Source organism: Polypterus senegalus, chromosome 6, assembly GCF_016835505.1.
Source record: "Polypterus senegalus isolate Bchr_013 chromosome 6, ASM1683550v1, whole genome shotgun sequence".
Taxonomy (NCBI): Eukaryota; Metazoa; Chordata; class Cladistia; order Polypteriformes; family Polypteridae; genus Polypterus; species Polypterus senegalus.
Window position 1 is genome coordinate 24820397 of NC_053159.1, and position 17224 is coordinate 24837620.

General features: G+C 37.8%; 1 protein-coding gene across 3 annotated transcripts in view; it reads right to left on the reverse strand.

Moving 5' to 3' along the window:
• casz1 (castor zinc finger 1) overlaps nucleotides 1-17224 on the reverse strand; it is a 600579-nt gene that overhangs the window by 276909 nt on the left and 306446 nt on the right. The gene's annotated exons all lie outside the window — the stretch shown is intronic.

Sequence of the window (17224 nt, forward strand, 5' to 3'; positions counted from 1 at the left end):
GGCAGTCATATTAGGACTTGATGTTTGTTTTTTTTCATGTCACATTTTGTATGTGCTTGTGGTGACCGATCTTACATTGTTTGTTCTAGTTTTGAAGTATGCTTCCATCACATCTTTGTACTCTTCCCTTAACCATTTAATTCTGTTAGCTTTTGACGGTTTTCAGGTAGTGCATTTTGAGGGCCCCTCTGTTATTATTATTATTATTTCTTGTTTTTCTGGTTACTTGATTTTTTCTGTTTATTTGGTTTAGCTTCTGGGGTTTGTATATTGGGCCTTGGCTGCCTTGGATTGCCTTATAGATAAATCCCTTTTTTTTCATTCTTTTGAACATTTTGCTCTGTTTTTCCTATTTTGTTAAATAAATTATTCCATTATAAAGATTCCATTCTTCTGATTATAAGCCAGGGGGGTTGTGGTCATTGTCTCCATTGTATGACATTTGAATATATTTTAGGACGTTTCTTAATATTTTGATTTGTTAAGCTAGTTCTCCCCAATTTGGGCACCATTTTGAGCCGAAGTCAGAAGGTAGTAGTCTGTGCAAGCTGGCTTAAATGCACCTCATCTGGGCTGGCTAGTTAAGGTGCTGGCCTGCCTTTATGGGTCTTTTTAGGAGGCCTCACACCCCATTTCCATTTTGTTTTTGACTCTGTCATGCAACATCTCGCTATTTTAAAATTGTAACAATGTTTCTCAGCTTTACCTGGGCTTTACTTCCAAACCTTGCTGTAAATATAAAAACACAGTTGCTGCTGCTGGGCTTTACCAATGGATGGCTTGACATTTACATCACCATCACTATCTTAAAGATGAGAATGGCAAATACCACTCACCAGAAATTTGCCTAATGGAAGACTGCCCAATCATGGCTTAAAATTTCTTGGCACACAAATACATACATTCTATAACCCATCCATCTACCAACCTGCTGAATCTGAACACAGGGTCACGGGGGTCTGCTGGAGCCAATCCCAGCCAACACAGGGCACAAGGCAGGAACCAATCCCGGGCGGGGTGCCAACCCACCACAGGACACACACAAACACACCAAGGCCAATTTAGAATCACCAATCCACCTAACTTGCATGTCTTTGGACTGTGGGAGGAAACCGGAGTGCCCGGAGGAAACCCACACAGACACAGGGAGAACATGCAAACTCCATGCAGGGAGGACCCAGGAAGTGAACCCAGGTCTCCTAACTGCGAGGCAGCAGCGCTACCACTGCGCCACCGTGCTGCCCCATTCAATAACCAATTTGTTCAATTTAGGATTGCCCAAGTTCTGGAAATCGGTTCACGGACAAAAGCGCGCTAGACATATGCGCCCCGACAAAACCGCGACCGACAAATGAGCGCCGACAAAGCCGCTAACTGGTTTTCGTCAAATGCGCGTGGACAAAATCGCCATGACAAAATCGTGAGAGAGGCCAAGAGAGTGGGACGCCCTTGCTGCAATTCTTCCTACATATGCAGGGTGTGATGTTAAGGACTATCTGCGTGCCGTGCTGATGGCATGCTGCGTCTCATAATATTGACTTCTAAAATAGACATTATTATATATGCTTTAAACTAGTAATTCATATTTAATGAAACTTGGCAAATTCTGACCAGGTAGTTTACTTTGGTGATCTTACAAATTCAGCTCTTGGGTTTAAGAAGTAGATAATTTATTTGAAAAAAATGTAATTGTTCACTCAGGTTTTGTAATTTTTTGTCAAGTAGAGTTCTGAAATCCTCAAAGCACTTTAGTCTACTACCCTCCCTAGCAACCATTTCAATGTATGCAACAAATCTTTAACTTCAGTGTGAAATTCACCCTTGAGTAGCTTCTGCCTGTGCCCCATGATCTGTCTGAATAGCTCAGGTCAATGAAACAACTAGCATCCACTCGATTCATTCATTTCATATTTTTAAACACTTCTATCCTGTCATTTCCTTATCTCCATTTTCCTAATCTAAAATTATTCAAAACCTTAATCTTCACGAAGAATACGAATTTGAAATAATGTGCAGTCTAGTAGCGCAACTCTGGAATGTCTTTGGGCTGCTATATACTTTTTGTATGGAAAGAAGTTCACACGCGGTATTATATGATAAGGACTCACTAGTGTTTAATAAAGCCAGGATGGATTTAGCATAAGGGCATTCTGGGTGCGTTTCTAGGGACTCATGACAGCAAGTGGTCTTTTCACCAAAACATGTTGTTGAAATGATCAAGCGTCCGTCTGCCGAAATCACCAACAGGGAGAATCGTTTGATGAAATGATCCAATGTCACCACACCAAAATAAATAAGGGGGGCAATTGCTTGAGGAAACAATTGAGGGACCTCGATCCAAAATAAGCAATGAGGACAATCGTTTGATGAAATGATCCAGTGTCACCACACCAAAATAAATAAGGGGGACAATTGCTTGAGGAGACAACTGGGGGACCTCGCTCCAAAATAAGCAAGGGAGACAAACATTTGTTGAAACGATCCAGTGTTACCGCACCAAAATAAATAAGGGGAACAATCAGTCGATAAAATAATTCAGGGTTCACGCTCCAAAATAAGCAAGGGAGACAAACATTTGATCAAACGATCCAGTGTTACCGCACCAAAATAAATAAGGGGAACAATCAGTCGATAAAATAATTCAGGGTTCACGCTCCAAAATAAGCAAGGGAGACAAACATTTGATGAAACGATCCAGTGTTACTGCACCAAAATAAATAAGGGGAACAATCAGTCGATAAAATAATTCAGGGTTCACGCTCCAAAATAAGCAAGGGAGACAAACACTTGATGAAACGATCCAGTGTTACCGCACCAAAATAAATAAGGGGAACAATCAGTCGATGAAATAATTGAGGGTCCATGGTCCGAATAAGCAAGGGGGACAATCGCTTGATGAAACGATTGAGTGTCCATGCACTGAAATCAGACATCAGCAGCTTCATGATACACAACGAAAGCAAGTGTGGGAGATACTGTGCTGCATTAAATGACCGGGTGTATTGTTAAAAGTGTGATCAACTCTCTGTTAAGGAGCTCAAATCATTAAGTCATCCAGGGGCCTATGGGGGGGTTTAATCCAGGCTTGAATATAGCTTAATATTATCCAACTTGTACTCAACGCAGCCTGCTGTTTTCTTTTTCATTCTCCTTACCAATGCTTCAAACTGAGGGAATGAGTGATAAATATAATGTTTAGCTGTGACAAATCTGCACATACTCTGAATACGAAAAAGATCTGCAAACTGTCCTGCCTATTGTGCAGCAAGTTAGTCCTCATTAGTGTTTTGTCAAATGCCTGATAAAGCAGTGATGTTATATAATGTCACCTTTTTTCAAAGTTTAGCTAATTGAGATAACTAAAGTAAAGCTATTTAGGGATAGAGATGGTTTCTTCTGCTCAGTTACTCCTGCACAATCCAATTTAGAAGACTCAAGAAGTTTTCAAGTGTATTTTTAACCACAGAAAATAAATCTTTTTAAAGAAACAAGGCTTGAATAAAACATGTTTATGGCATTCATCAACCTAAGTGGCTCATCCTAATTTTGTCTTCGTCATGACACATCAGTCATAAGTCTTACAGCTTAATGTTTTTCTTTTAGCACCAAAGTCTTAATAATGAAAAAGGTAATACAGAGAACACTGTATACAAAACTGAAAAGATTTGAAAAAATATATGCATACAAATATGGGAAATTTATATAGAAAATACATGAATATATCTCTATATATATAAAATCCAACGTCTGTCTGTCTCTATGTTTGTCTATGTCTCTTTTCACGAGAGAACTATTTAACGGATTTAGATCGGGATTTTTTCTATAATTTGTTACTTCCGTCAAGCGCTATATATCATAGTTTGATTTATTTGTGCAAATCAGAGACATTCAGTGGGCTGAGGCCCTCCTCACTCACGCTCCAGTCTCAGGGTGTATCTTACCTCCGCTTAGCTAGTGAACAAAAGAACTACTTAACGGATTTAGATCGGGTTTTTTTCTATAGTTTGCTAGAACATTCCAGTTGTTTTTGCGACTTCTCTCATTGCGCTAAGAATCATAGTTTGCTTGCAGGAGCAATATATACTCGTGCTAATTCGAGACAGAGGTTGTGGGCTGAGGAGAGGGAGAGTTGTGACGTGAGGAGTAGGGAGCCAGACAGGGCCCTCCTCACTGTCCTGTTTCACCACTACGTGGGTAGAGCTAGTCATAAATAAAATGTAGTCACCTAACTTTGGAAAGTAAAGAAAATATAAATATATTTTTGGAAATCTCTTCAGTGATGAGAACAAATAGTGAGCAATCAATAAAAACTGGCAGAAATATGATATCAAGAAATAAACATGGATGTATACTAGAATGGCCCAGGTCCTACTGACATCTGGCACAGTGATAGTTCTTGTGTCTTGAATTTTTACATTCTGTCCACTATGTATCACTCACTCTCTTACGTCTACTGAGTTTCACTATTCAGACTTGAGAGGATGACAGAGTCAGACTGCACACTGCGGACAAACCTGAAAAACAAAACATCACCACGACAACCAGACATCTGCTCCTGATCCTCAAGCAAACGGCAAAACACTTTGTAGAGAGCCGGGTATCGAGAGTTCAGTAACATTAAAAAAAAACATGGAAACAAAATGCTACCAAGAAACTGTTTGTCTTTTATCGTTACATTAGACACTGATATACATGGGTGTCAGAGGGTCTCCCTCTGAGATCTTTACAGCTATGTGATACCTTCTTTCTCCTCCACAGCGCAGAGAAACCACCCAGTGAGTCCAAGTGTGGTCCCTTCTGGTCCCTGGGTCATAACAGCGAGATTGTTCGGAAGAAGGCATCACTACTGGTTTAAGCGACCTAAGGAGACAGCCAGCTCACGAAATTCTTGCAATAGCACTTAAAACTAGCCCAAGGGTTACAGGGCAGCCTTTTGGTTATTCCTTTTTGAATCCCATTGCATGTTAATTTTGTTTTCCTTACAAGTAAATGGGGACAGCTGGGTGGACACCCCAAAAATTCACAGTTGTATCAGCCTGTTATTTACTCGCATGACCACAACCCATTGTAATAAATGGAATAGTAAATTTCTGTATCAAGGCCACGTCCATACGCTAGTTTCCTTAACTAGAAGGCAAGAACTTTTAATTGTTTGCAATCGTTACATTGACATTATATATAATGCAGTCTTTACCTAATGAAAAATTCTCAATACGAACCAAGAATGTCATAATGTCATTGAGTCAAATTCAGACTTTTGGGCTTTATCATAAGACCTGCATAGGCACTAACGAGCAATTAAAAGATTTTAAACTCCATACCAATGTGTCACTATTTTAAAAGTGCTATTCAAATGAATAATTATGTTAACAATGGAATGTTATTTACAGATTGATAGCTCAGTTAGAATTAAAATCAGACAACAGCAGAGGCACTTGGGATAGAATTCTGAGATGCTTCAGCAAGCTTAAATTCAAATGGCCAGGCCTTGTTCTCTTATCAGCGATGCCAAACAGCTTATTGTTTTATGGTGCAGTTTGCAGCATCCCTCTTAGATTACAGGCTAACCTCTTTCTCCTTCTTTACACATGTGAATTTCTAAACCTAAACCTAAAATTTCTAACTCGAAACTCCATAAAGTAAAATATGTGCTAGGCCCATTTAAATAGCTACTTTAACAAAACTTAACAGGTAAAACAGTTTCTTAACCAAAAGAATACGTTGAATAAAAATACAACTCCTCTGCTACATTGTGCTGCTTGCAAAGTGTAACTGGAAATACAGTATGTGTTTATTATAAACTCTCCACAAAACAAAGGTCACACAGCCTTCTCCAATGCAGCAAGTGCTTTTGTGCTTTATTTATTTAGCAGTTCATTTTTTAATTTTATTGGTGGTATGCTACTCTCATTGAAGTTTTAAAAAATATGCAGGACATTAACACAACATTTGCAATCAATATGTGGTCAATTTTCAATGACTTCTTTTCTAACATTGAAATAAACTATTTTATGTCTCCAAATATGCAGATCATTTTGTTTAATGAAAGATGTTTGACGTCTCAGATCCAATTAATATGCAAATGCAAGCGAGGATTTATTTGTGACATTCTGTATGGGTGAGAGAAGACAAAAAGGGCCTCTTAACAGAAACACTAATTGCTATGACTGATTGTCACATATCATCATTCACTCCAAATCTCCTAAATACCAAATTTCAGATAAAATTCTCACTCACAGTTTCATTGGATTTATTTACAAAGGCGGTTGTGTACATCAAACCGCTTGGCTAAGGCTTTGCACAGAATCCTTTATTTAACATGGATGGTTTTGCCTTTAGATGGAATCCTATCCTTTACACATTTAACAGTAAGCCATATTTAAAGTGTGCCTCCCTAAAATGATTAGGGTGGGTTTTTGTGTTTTTTATATATTCATTTTTAAAATAATTAATGAGTGTTAGTATTTAATGGCCACACTGAAGCAAGTTTGTAATCTGATTACATTTCTTTTAATATGAAACAAATGATACTGCTATGCAGGAAACACCTCTTAATTTTCAGTATTTTATTGCTTCAAAATGGAGATAGTCTATAATTTGTGACTCAACCACCCTCCCACCCCCCTTTAGTACAGACTGCTGTTTTTGAACTCTAGATTTGGATCTCTTTACTCGCAGAAAACATGTATCGATTAATTACTGTCGCATAACATTTTTATTTTATATTAAAAGAAATACAAAGTGGCAGCCTGGGTAGTGGTGTGTTTACTGGATGCTCAAAGGTGAACCGTGCAACCTCAAAATTATCTACAGCAGCACCAGTCTGCCAGCAAATGTATTCTTACAAAAGTTATTATTAACTGAGATATGACTTAGTAATCTGTGTCAAACGTTCATAGTGGCCACTCTCGTGGAAAAATACTGTGCCTTCTGTCTCCCCTAGAAAATAAACTTCACTTTAATATTATAACTTAGTGTTAACTTAAATACAAAAACAGATAAAATAATTACAGAAAGACAGCACTTTCTAGACACGCAAAGCGCTTTACATACAAAGATAGAAAAGACACTGTATAATATAATAGATAGATAGATAGATAGATAGATAGATAGATAGATAGATAGATAGATAGATAGATATGTGTATTATATATATATACACACATATATATATTGTGGCAGAGGGCCAGGGGTCTTAACTAGTCAGGATTCCCCTCTGAGGAGAGGACCGGGGGAGATGACATGTCAACAGTAGTACCTCCCCCGGGACACGAAACAGCAGCCTTCCTGGTTTGCGTCTGGACCGACAGGGGGAGTCTGGACAGCTACGGAGCCTTGGCATGTTGCATTTCTGCCAAAACCCGGAAGTGCTACAGGAAGAGATCTGGGAGCCCGGACTTCTGGGTGCAGTATAAAAGAGGATGCCTCACGCCATTCAGGGAACTGGAGTCGGGAGGCAGAGGACAGAGCTTGTGGTAGAGGAGTGGTGGTGGCAAAGAAAAAGAGAGAAAAGTGAAAGGAAAGAGAAAGAAAGATGGGACTGAGCCTAATTGGGGTGATTTGTGCATTGTATTGTGTGTGCTAAAGAAAAGAAATTAAAAGTGTGTGTTTTTGGACTTGTGTCTCCTGGTATCTGTCTGTAGTCGTGCTGATCTTTGGCTATATATATATATATATATATATATATATATATATATATATATATATATATATATATATATATATATATATATATATATATATATACACACACAAGTTAAATAGTATATGTGTGCATTATTTTATATATATATATTATATGTACAGTGTTTACATATATACATACATACATTGAATTTACGTAAATGTATATTTTTATATCTATATGGTGATTTCATGTACATTCCGAAGAACCATGTATTTTATTATTACGTTCACCATTTTTCCTCGTCTCTGTCTACAGTTTGTCATTTTTCACCGAATTCCTAGTCTATGTTACATCATAAAGGTCTACTGCTTTACTGAGGTGTTCTCATCCATGACAAATCTGACTTGCACAACAGCCTACTACCCATAGAGAGTACTCTATAGTCCTTCATTGAGCACAACATGACCAAGTGATCGTCTGCAGCCTGTCAGCAAATGTATTCTTACAATAGTTATTATTAACTAATATATAACTTTGTTCTCTGTGTCAAATGTTTATTGTGGCCACTCTTATGTGGAAATACTGTACCTCCTGTCTCCACTTGAAAATAAACTTCATTTTAATATTATAACCAAGTGTTAAGCAAAGTACAAAAATAGACAAAATAATTACAGACAGACAGCACTTTTCTAGACACTGAAAGCACTCTACATAGGTAAATAGAAAAGGCACTGTATAATATAATAGATAGATAGATAGATATGAAGTGCACTATATAATAGATAGATAGATAGATAGATAGATATGAAAGGCACTATATGATCGATAGATAGATAGATAGATAGATAGATAGATAGATAGATAGATAGATAGATAGATAGATAGATAGATAAGGCACTATGTAATAGATAGATAGATAGATAGATAGATAGATAGATAGATAGATAGATAGATAGATAGATAGATAGATAGATAGATAGATAGATAGATAGATAGATAGATGTGAAAGGCACTGTATAATAGGCAGATAGTGATTTTCCCCAATCAGTATCCTTGCTCTTCTGTACAAATAAGCATCGTTTTACATGACCGAAGAAAACACAGTGGGATGACCAACAGTCTGCTAAACAGGTCAGGTCAGGTTGGGGAGCATTCACTGGTACCCACCACACCACCAAACAGCTCCAGACCCTTGGGACCCTAGTGCTGCTGTGCAGTGGGTGACACCTCAGCACCACACAAGTTCTGATTCCCGACAGGATCCCATTGGTTCTCCAATGGTTTTGACTCTTCCGGGTATGGGGCACCCAAGGGCTTTCCTCCATCCCCTTCATAATGCGAAGCAGCAGAGCTACTCCCGCAGAGAGCTCCTGTCTGTCATCTCAGAGCGGTGTGAAGTTATTTTAGAGTGGCTGGAGTGCCAATCCTGCCACCAAACCCCATAATTTCCCAGCAAGTTGGCGGATCACTTGCAGGGCCGGATGAAGTTTAACATCATACGTCAGTCTGATAAACAAACATTCAATATAATTTCTGTCTCTTCTAGTCGTACTGACCATAATTTATAATAATCTAGGGATTTCATACCCTAATTTTGACTTTGGTTTTGTTTTTTATGGTTGAAATCAAATCAACTAACAATTAACAGGCATGTACATTATGTACTTAGTTTCATTGCATAGGTGAAAGAAAAACACAATATTCAAAGTCCTTAGCAAAAAAAAAAAAAAAAATTTTCAACATCGATGCTCGATTTTACTTGTAAACATGAAAAGAGAGATATGTGATTTTAACAGCTACATTACATATTATTTGTTTTTCACTTGATTTAAGGTCAGGAATTGTTTCTTCTTTTGATGTAAAGGTCCAAGTAAAAGCACCTCGGGTCCAACGTACAGTAGCAGCAATCCTTTGGCAAAATAATAAAACAAAACTGATGCCGTTCCCATCCCTTCTGAAAAATGTTTCAGTCGATGATATATTTATTGCTGTAAAAATAAGACGGCTAATACAGCCCTCACTGTTAAAAGTGTTTAATGGACAGAGCAATATACAGTCAGCTTCATCCTTGGGTTTAATGCATAAGGTGCAGAGAGTGTCCGATGGCACTTCATGCTAACACATCACCAACATGATTGACTTCTGCTCACGAGCCTTTGTCCTTCAATTCATGCACCCCATCAGTTTAAGAGCTCAAGTAACCGCCAATAGTTTTTTTTTTTTTTTTAAACAGTCCCCATCAGCCTTTCCTTCTGACATAATGAAGGCCTCCTCATGCAACAGTGACACAACCCACAGTACAGGAGCTTGTAAACTGGAGGTCATTCTTATGTGCGGTGTTTTATATAGCCACCTACAAATGACATTTTGACTTGGTTATAGATATGACTATAGAATTGCTTCACAAAGTATTACAGAAGCAGGAAGCTATGAAACATGAGATGGGCCTGAATAATGAAGTCACTCTCACACAATTAACCTCAAGTGCTTCACTATTACCTCTAGGTAGACACATGTCTTTTTCATAACAGTGCATACGCAGTTGGATTATGTTTTACTTCACTTATTCTGGCATTTTGAGACAACTCAATAAAATGTAATGGTAAGTGTTTTTTATGGTCAGCTTTTTCATCCAACTACCACATTTTACATGATCTTGATTAACACAACATCAACAAACGTATCAAAACCCAGCTGTTTTATTCTATCATCCTTAAAAAAATAATAAAATGCAATAAATGGAAAAAACAAATTTTACAAGTAAAAAAAAATATAGCATAGGTGGATTCTGATTTAGAAGAAAATTCATCCAAAAGTTAAAAGTAAAAGTTTCCACAAATATATCACCCTTAAAGTGACCGTCAAATAAAATTAACCATAAAGAAGCCAATAAACCATCCTCAGCAAAGCAGCACAAAAGATGTACAGTAGGTGCTGACCCTACAAAACAACATACTGTATGTGCAGGTTTGTACTCACCCAAGAACTACTTCTTATAAGAAGAAAATAAATCTTATTTCAGTACTGTTGTTACTAAACTCATCGTAAAGGCAGATTTTCTACAGATCCCAAAAAAAAAACTTTCTGAAGGGGTAATCGTTACAGCTTCGGTGTCTTGGATCGAGACACACTCTGCTTAATTTCTTCAGCCACCTTCACGTGCAGATGGTTTCATGCCCAAGAGTGTGTGGAAGAGTACCAGGCAAATCACTGCCTGCATAGCCGGATCAAAGGAAACATATCAAATAAACATGTCTTAACAATTTATCTGAAACTTACTTTTCCTACACAAATTAACAATCAATTTGTAATGACCAGCCAGAGGCAAAACAAACAGTGCATTTGCTGTTCCTAAAAGCAGCCCAATTTTATTTGCAAACACACTTTTTTCAATACTATACAGTTGCAAATGTCCAGAATTAGCTACTGCATTGCAATCTCAAATGCTAAACAACATAAATAACCAACCATCCATTTTCTAATCCACATACTCCAATTTAGGGCCATAGAGAGCCAATGCCAGTCCTGACAGCTTCAAGTACAAGACAGAAACTAATCATCTGCCAGTCCTACACTGGGCACACTCACTCAGGCAGCCAAATAATCTCATACTGGGACAATACTGTGTATTGGTTAGGCTAGTTAATGTGATTAAGAAAAGCCAACCTTACATTGCTTCTGATTATTCTCCAACACATAATTAATAAATTAAGAGCTTAACTGATTACTGACTGCACTTACTTCACCACAGTCTATATAAAGAGCTTTGAGTATCTAAAAAACACTATAAAAATCAATCTATCTATCTATCTATCTATCTATCTATCTATCTATCTATCTATCTATCTATCTATCTATTATATAGTGCCTTTCATATCTGTCTTTCTATCTATATTATATAGTGTCTTTTATATCTATCTATCTATTATACAGTGCCTTTCATATCTATCTATCTATTATATAGTGCCTTTCATACCTGTCTTTCTATCTAAATTATACAGTGTATTTTCTATCTATCTATCTATCTATCTATCTATCTATCTATCTATCTATCTATCTATCTATCTATTGTGAAGTCAACCCTGACACAGACAAACAGCAGACAGGTTTAGGACCTAGCACACGCTTTTTTAACAGTGCACAAATCACCAACACAAAACACAACCCAGTCTCTTCTCTGCTGCCAGTCCATCTTCCTCCAAAACCTCCTCAGGCTTTATCCTCTTCCTCCCGACTCTGAATAGTGGGGACTGGCCCCTTTCTACAGCTTCTTCTGGTAGCACTTCTGGGTATGGCAGAAGTATGGCAAATAGGGCCTTGAAAATGTTCATGCACCGTTGAGCTCCCATGCTCATAAGCCGTGGTCCCAATGGAAACCAAGGGGGCTGCCCTCTGTCGGCCCGAGGTAGAAACTGTCTTGAAAATTCTCTGCCCCCTGGTCCTTCCATACTCTGGGCATCCCGGCTGGGTAAGGATTCTGGCCCTCCGCCACACTATCTATCTATCTATCTATCTATCTATCTATCTATCTATCTATCTATCTATCTATCTATCTATCTATCTATCTATCTGCTCATTCCACATGCTCATACTGCATCATAGTGTATCGTCAGTGTGTGTACATAACTTACCAGTGAAATCTTTGCAGAGTTTGTTAAATTAGATCAGCTTGTGTTTTGATAAGTGTCTACTGTTTGTTTTTTCCAAAGTTAAGATTCTGTAGCACAAATAGCTTTCTTCTTGAACTTAACAAATTGGTTTAGTAGTGTTTTTTTTATATTTTCCTGATTAACAACTCACAACTGAATTTAGCCTTTGTCTTGGTCTCTTGGTCAAACTGACCTGCCTGTGAGAAGCTTTCTTTTCTCACTCTTTCTCTATCTCTCTCCTTCAGGAGGTCAAAGGGTCTTTTCACATCCAGCCTATCCTCAACCTTAAAGGGAAAATATGCTTTCAGCTTGCCTTAGTAAGCAGCATATGCTGGTTCATGGCAGGCTGATAGTCTTCTGGTTTCCTGTCTGACCTTCAAGCCCCTTAATCCCTCTCTGAATAAATGATCAGGCATTTGAACCCACCATGAGGTCATCAGCTTGCTTGCTCTGTTTTCTTGGAGGAAAATAGAGCACATTTGTTTCCCCAGGAATTTACATTTTACATTGCTTCTCTTGAAGGCCCATCTCCTTACGTAAGGGGGCTCTCTTTATCTGCCCCCTCACTCACTCTCTCTATCTATCCTGGAGATATTCTGCAGGACTGCACAGTCCAATTTGCTGTATAGGTAATGTACTATCTCCTCACAATGCCTTACCATTATCAGAGGAGACAACACAGTCACAATACCAGACCAAAGAAAAAAAAATATATATTACTTTACCACACAGTAAAATGCACTTTTAAGATGGTGGAATTTAGTACAGAGATCTGCTTGGTGATCTAAGAGAATGTATTCAGTTTGGTTGGCATAAGATACCTTCTAAGGGAAGTAAATGAGACGTAATTGAAGAAAAGCTACTGATGATGCTAGGGTGTGTGTGACTGCCACTACGTACCATGCATGCTAGCTTTTTATTTATTTTTTTTTGCAATAGTAAGTAAACAAAAAGATCCATACCCATCAAAAACCAAATTTCTGTTAAATCAGAATTAGATTTAGCTGTACCTGTGCCTCAGCATACAAGCTTTAGATAAGGCCATTCGCCTCATCAGGGGATGACAGAATTCAGGCGCTCTAGTGCGCTGATTTCCAAGCTGTCCATCATAATGATAGACAGAGTTAATCCCTATCAGGACCAAACTTGGAACCAGAACAACAAGGCCCCAAATGAGCCAATAAAACAACACAAATTTCTAGTGAGATTGATAACAATGACTTTAATTTTCTGAAGAGAAATGAATCAAATGTCAGGTAGAAATACCAAAGCAAACAACATCTTCCTTATCCTTCATCTATGACACGCAATGAAGTAATTAAATGTTACACAGCAGAAATTTATTTTAATCCAGACTTAGATTTACAACATAAATAGAGAGTCAAACACTTGTCCAGTCAATGGACAGCACATAGATGTTTACCTTGAGACAGTCAAAATGTGTCTCTATTCCATTGAAACGTTCACAATTATACTTTGTGGACTAGCAGGTCTGTGGCTCAGCAATTAGTGTTTGATTATAAAATTAATAATCGCACCCTGAGAAGGTGCAGGCTTCAATCGGGTGCGGGTGTGTGTGAGTGCGTTTCACTCTGTGTTTGACTGGGGAACTGGCTGACTGTGCCACATGCACATGCGGAGGCGGGTGGTTCAGTCAGACGCCTCAATGACGCTTGCACCCGTAACCAATTAAGAAGTAACGGATAAAGGAGCCTGCAAGGGACAGAAATGGAATCTGAAAGAGAGAAAGGAGAGGAAAGGAAAGGAGTTTAAAGGAAGGAGTGATGTAGAGTTGATGCAAAACAGAAGGAACCAGGCAGACGGGAATGGAGCCCCAGGAAGAAGCGTGCAGTCAGAGCTTATAAGGGGGCAGAAGGATCACTCCTGTTCAGCAACCTGGTAGCACCAGCGGTCATTGTGCTCAGGGTGTGCTCTCACTGGCAGGAGCCAGCGATTAGCGGAGGTACGAGTTAATACAGGACCCGTGGCTCCCTGTGGTATGTAGTGGGATCAGTGGCGGGGACAAGGGCCGGTATAAAAGTATGTCTGTGCCGGCTGGTGGACTTCTCCTCAGACAGCATGGGCTGAAAAGGGCAAGTTGAGGAGACATCAGTTTTAAAGGGGCACCAGCACTCTGAATTGCAGAGGACAGTTTCATACCTATGTGTTTTTAACCTCGTTTTAAGGAATATTTATTGGATTGTTCTTATCATGGATTATTTATTTCTTGAATTTTTGCTCTGTACTGTTCTGAACATTGATGTTTTTGATGGCTTTAACAAAAGCACTTCTGCACTTTATGGCGCCTACCCCTTGCTTGGTGTGACTGTCATTATTTGCCTGGCTCGTCCCGGTTACATTACTGATGGCTGCGGGTTCGAGAGGCTCCCGCATGCGATAGGGAGTGTGGGGCCAACCTGTACCATCACGTACTTGCCTTAATATCCCACAAAAGCTGTTGAAAAAGATATTGTCTGCATTAGGGTATTTTACACATTTCAAAGACATGTAACTGAAAAATAATAAAAATAATAAAAATAGAGCAGGGCTAAAGTGTTGCATAACTGGATTTTTTCTTTTTAATTACTCTAAAGCTTTATTTCTGTTCCCTGAAAAAAAAATTGCAAAGGTCAATAGTACTGAGTTTTATTACAGTGCTCAGTCTGATGGGAGGCACATGCAGTAATAGAACACAATATGGACGCAAATACACTAAGCTGGTCAGTAGAGTGACACATGACTCCATAAATCCTTATTCGATTGCAGGCATTTTATCTAACATGACGAGTAGCTGGCAAAAACTGCCTTGAAAGCCTACATGTCTCTAAATTTCATTATAACTTATACTCTTTTAATAGAACTCTTTGAATCTTTTTTTGCACTTCTTCTTTCGGCTGCTCCTGTTAAGGGTTGCCACAGAGGATCATCTAAACCATGAATATTCATCAAAATTAGACATCATTATATACAGGAACTAGATAATCTTAGAATTACGTAGAATAACAAAGTAATTATTTATTACTTTGTGAACTATAATTTTTGGCATAATTTTATTATAAAACAATAACATCCACTACAGAAGAATTTAAACTATCCATATGTCAGGAACTGGAAAAAAGCAGTAGTATTAGCAGTAGTAGTCGTACTGCCACATGTAGAGTGTAATGAATGTATTCAATAACTGCTTTAAATGTACCTCTGATTGGAGTTTAGCAACAGTAAAAAACATTTTGCTTCTATTAGTTTGCCTACAAAGCACTGGAGGATTCCAGCAACGTTGTAAGATAATGAGGTCACATTAACCGTATTACACACCTACATGCTTAAAGGTTACAGTTAAAACTCTTTCTAGTGTGATTGTAGATTATTTTTGATTCAGAAGACTTGTAAGAGATAATAGTCCTATTAACAGAGACACAGAAAATAGCCATCAGAGAGAGAAAATGGTCATCTCCGGGGGTGCAAGAACCCACCAATCTCGGACAGAAAATAGCTCTCCATCTTTTGTTCAAACTAATGTGACGTTCAAGATAAAACCCAAGATCCTTTGGGAACAATCCTAACATACATAAGGGGGGCCAATAATCTCTTATATTACAATCCAGAAATGCATGTTAACTAACTGCTGATATCTCAAAAACCAATGCTTAATATGACATATTTCCCACCACTGAGCATGATAAAAAAGGCTAGCATTACAAACAACTTTGAACTTCTTGACCATATGAGAAACACAGCAAATAATAATTTAGTCACAAAACTCTTATTATGAATACAGGGAAAAGGCCAATATGATTTTAGCCCAACAACTACTTAGGAAGGACGTTTAGCATATCTTAGAAATCAATAACACAGATACAATTAATGTAGCTGAAAATGGAAATAATATATGTAAGGAATGCTATAAGATGTTATACACATCTGAATATAATGGAAGTTATCAAAGACCTTTTGATGAACTTGAAATGTTACAGGTTGATACATCCCGCACTTACTGTACGTAGTGGATAGAGCCGCCGGGATAATTTCAAAAAGACCTACAGTGGATTCAGAAAGCATTCAGACCCTTTCACTTTCTGTATTCTTTATTGTGATATAGATTTCATTTTAAATGGATATATTTGACTTTTTGCCCATTAATTTACACTCAGTAATCCATAATGACAAAGTGAAGACAAGTTTTCAAAATGGTTTGTAAAGTATGTCTGCATCACAACAAATGATGGGGTTTGAGTATTTTCTGAATTCACTACATTGATGAATGTCCCACTGATGCTATGTTTGAGGATGAAAAACAAGAGAACCATCCACATGCAATATGACATCAGGTGTCAATCACATTCTCTCAACATATAAATAAATAAGTAAGTAAAGAAATGAATATCTACTAGTATGTGACCAATTTCATTACTGAACAGCGATGTTAGGATTTTGGTGAAGGCCATAACAAAAAGAATGAAAAAGTTCATCAGTAATTTATATAGTTAAAAGTCTTTATTATTAATAGACAGGAAATATTATCAAACTTTTAAAAAATATACAGTGTAGCATATTTTCTGCATTTAATGGGCTTCCCCAGGTCATTCAATATCTTAATGCAGCAAAACTTTAGATAGGGTCTTACTGGAATATCTATGAACTATTTTATGTGAATACAGGTTTTGACTAAGCCCATGCTTATAGACATCGTATAGCAAAAGCATTTGTTCATGTGAATAATAGAGTAAAAAGACAGACAGGGAATGCCTCTATCCCCAGTGCTTTTTACCACTGCAGATATTCAAGGAGGATTGACATGAACAGAAAATATCTCTTTATGCAGATGACACTGTCTTTTATCAACATACTGTATATTCATCACAACTAAATGTACTAAGCTCACTATCTCCATAATAAACTTCATCTTAAGGCACAAAAACTACAAATTGACTTACTTGATTGTTCAGTT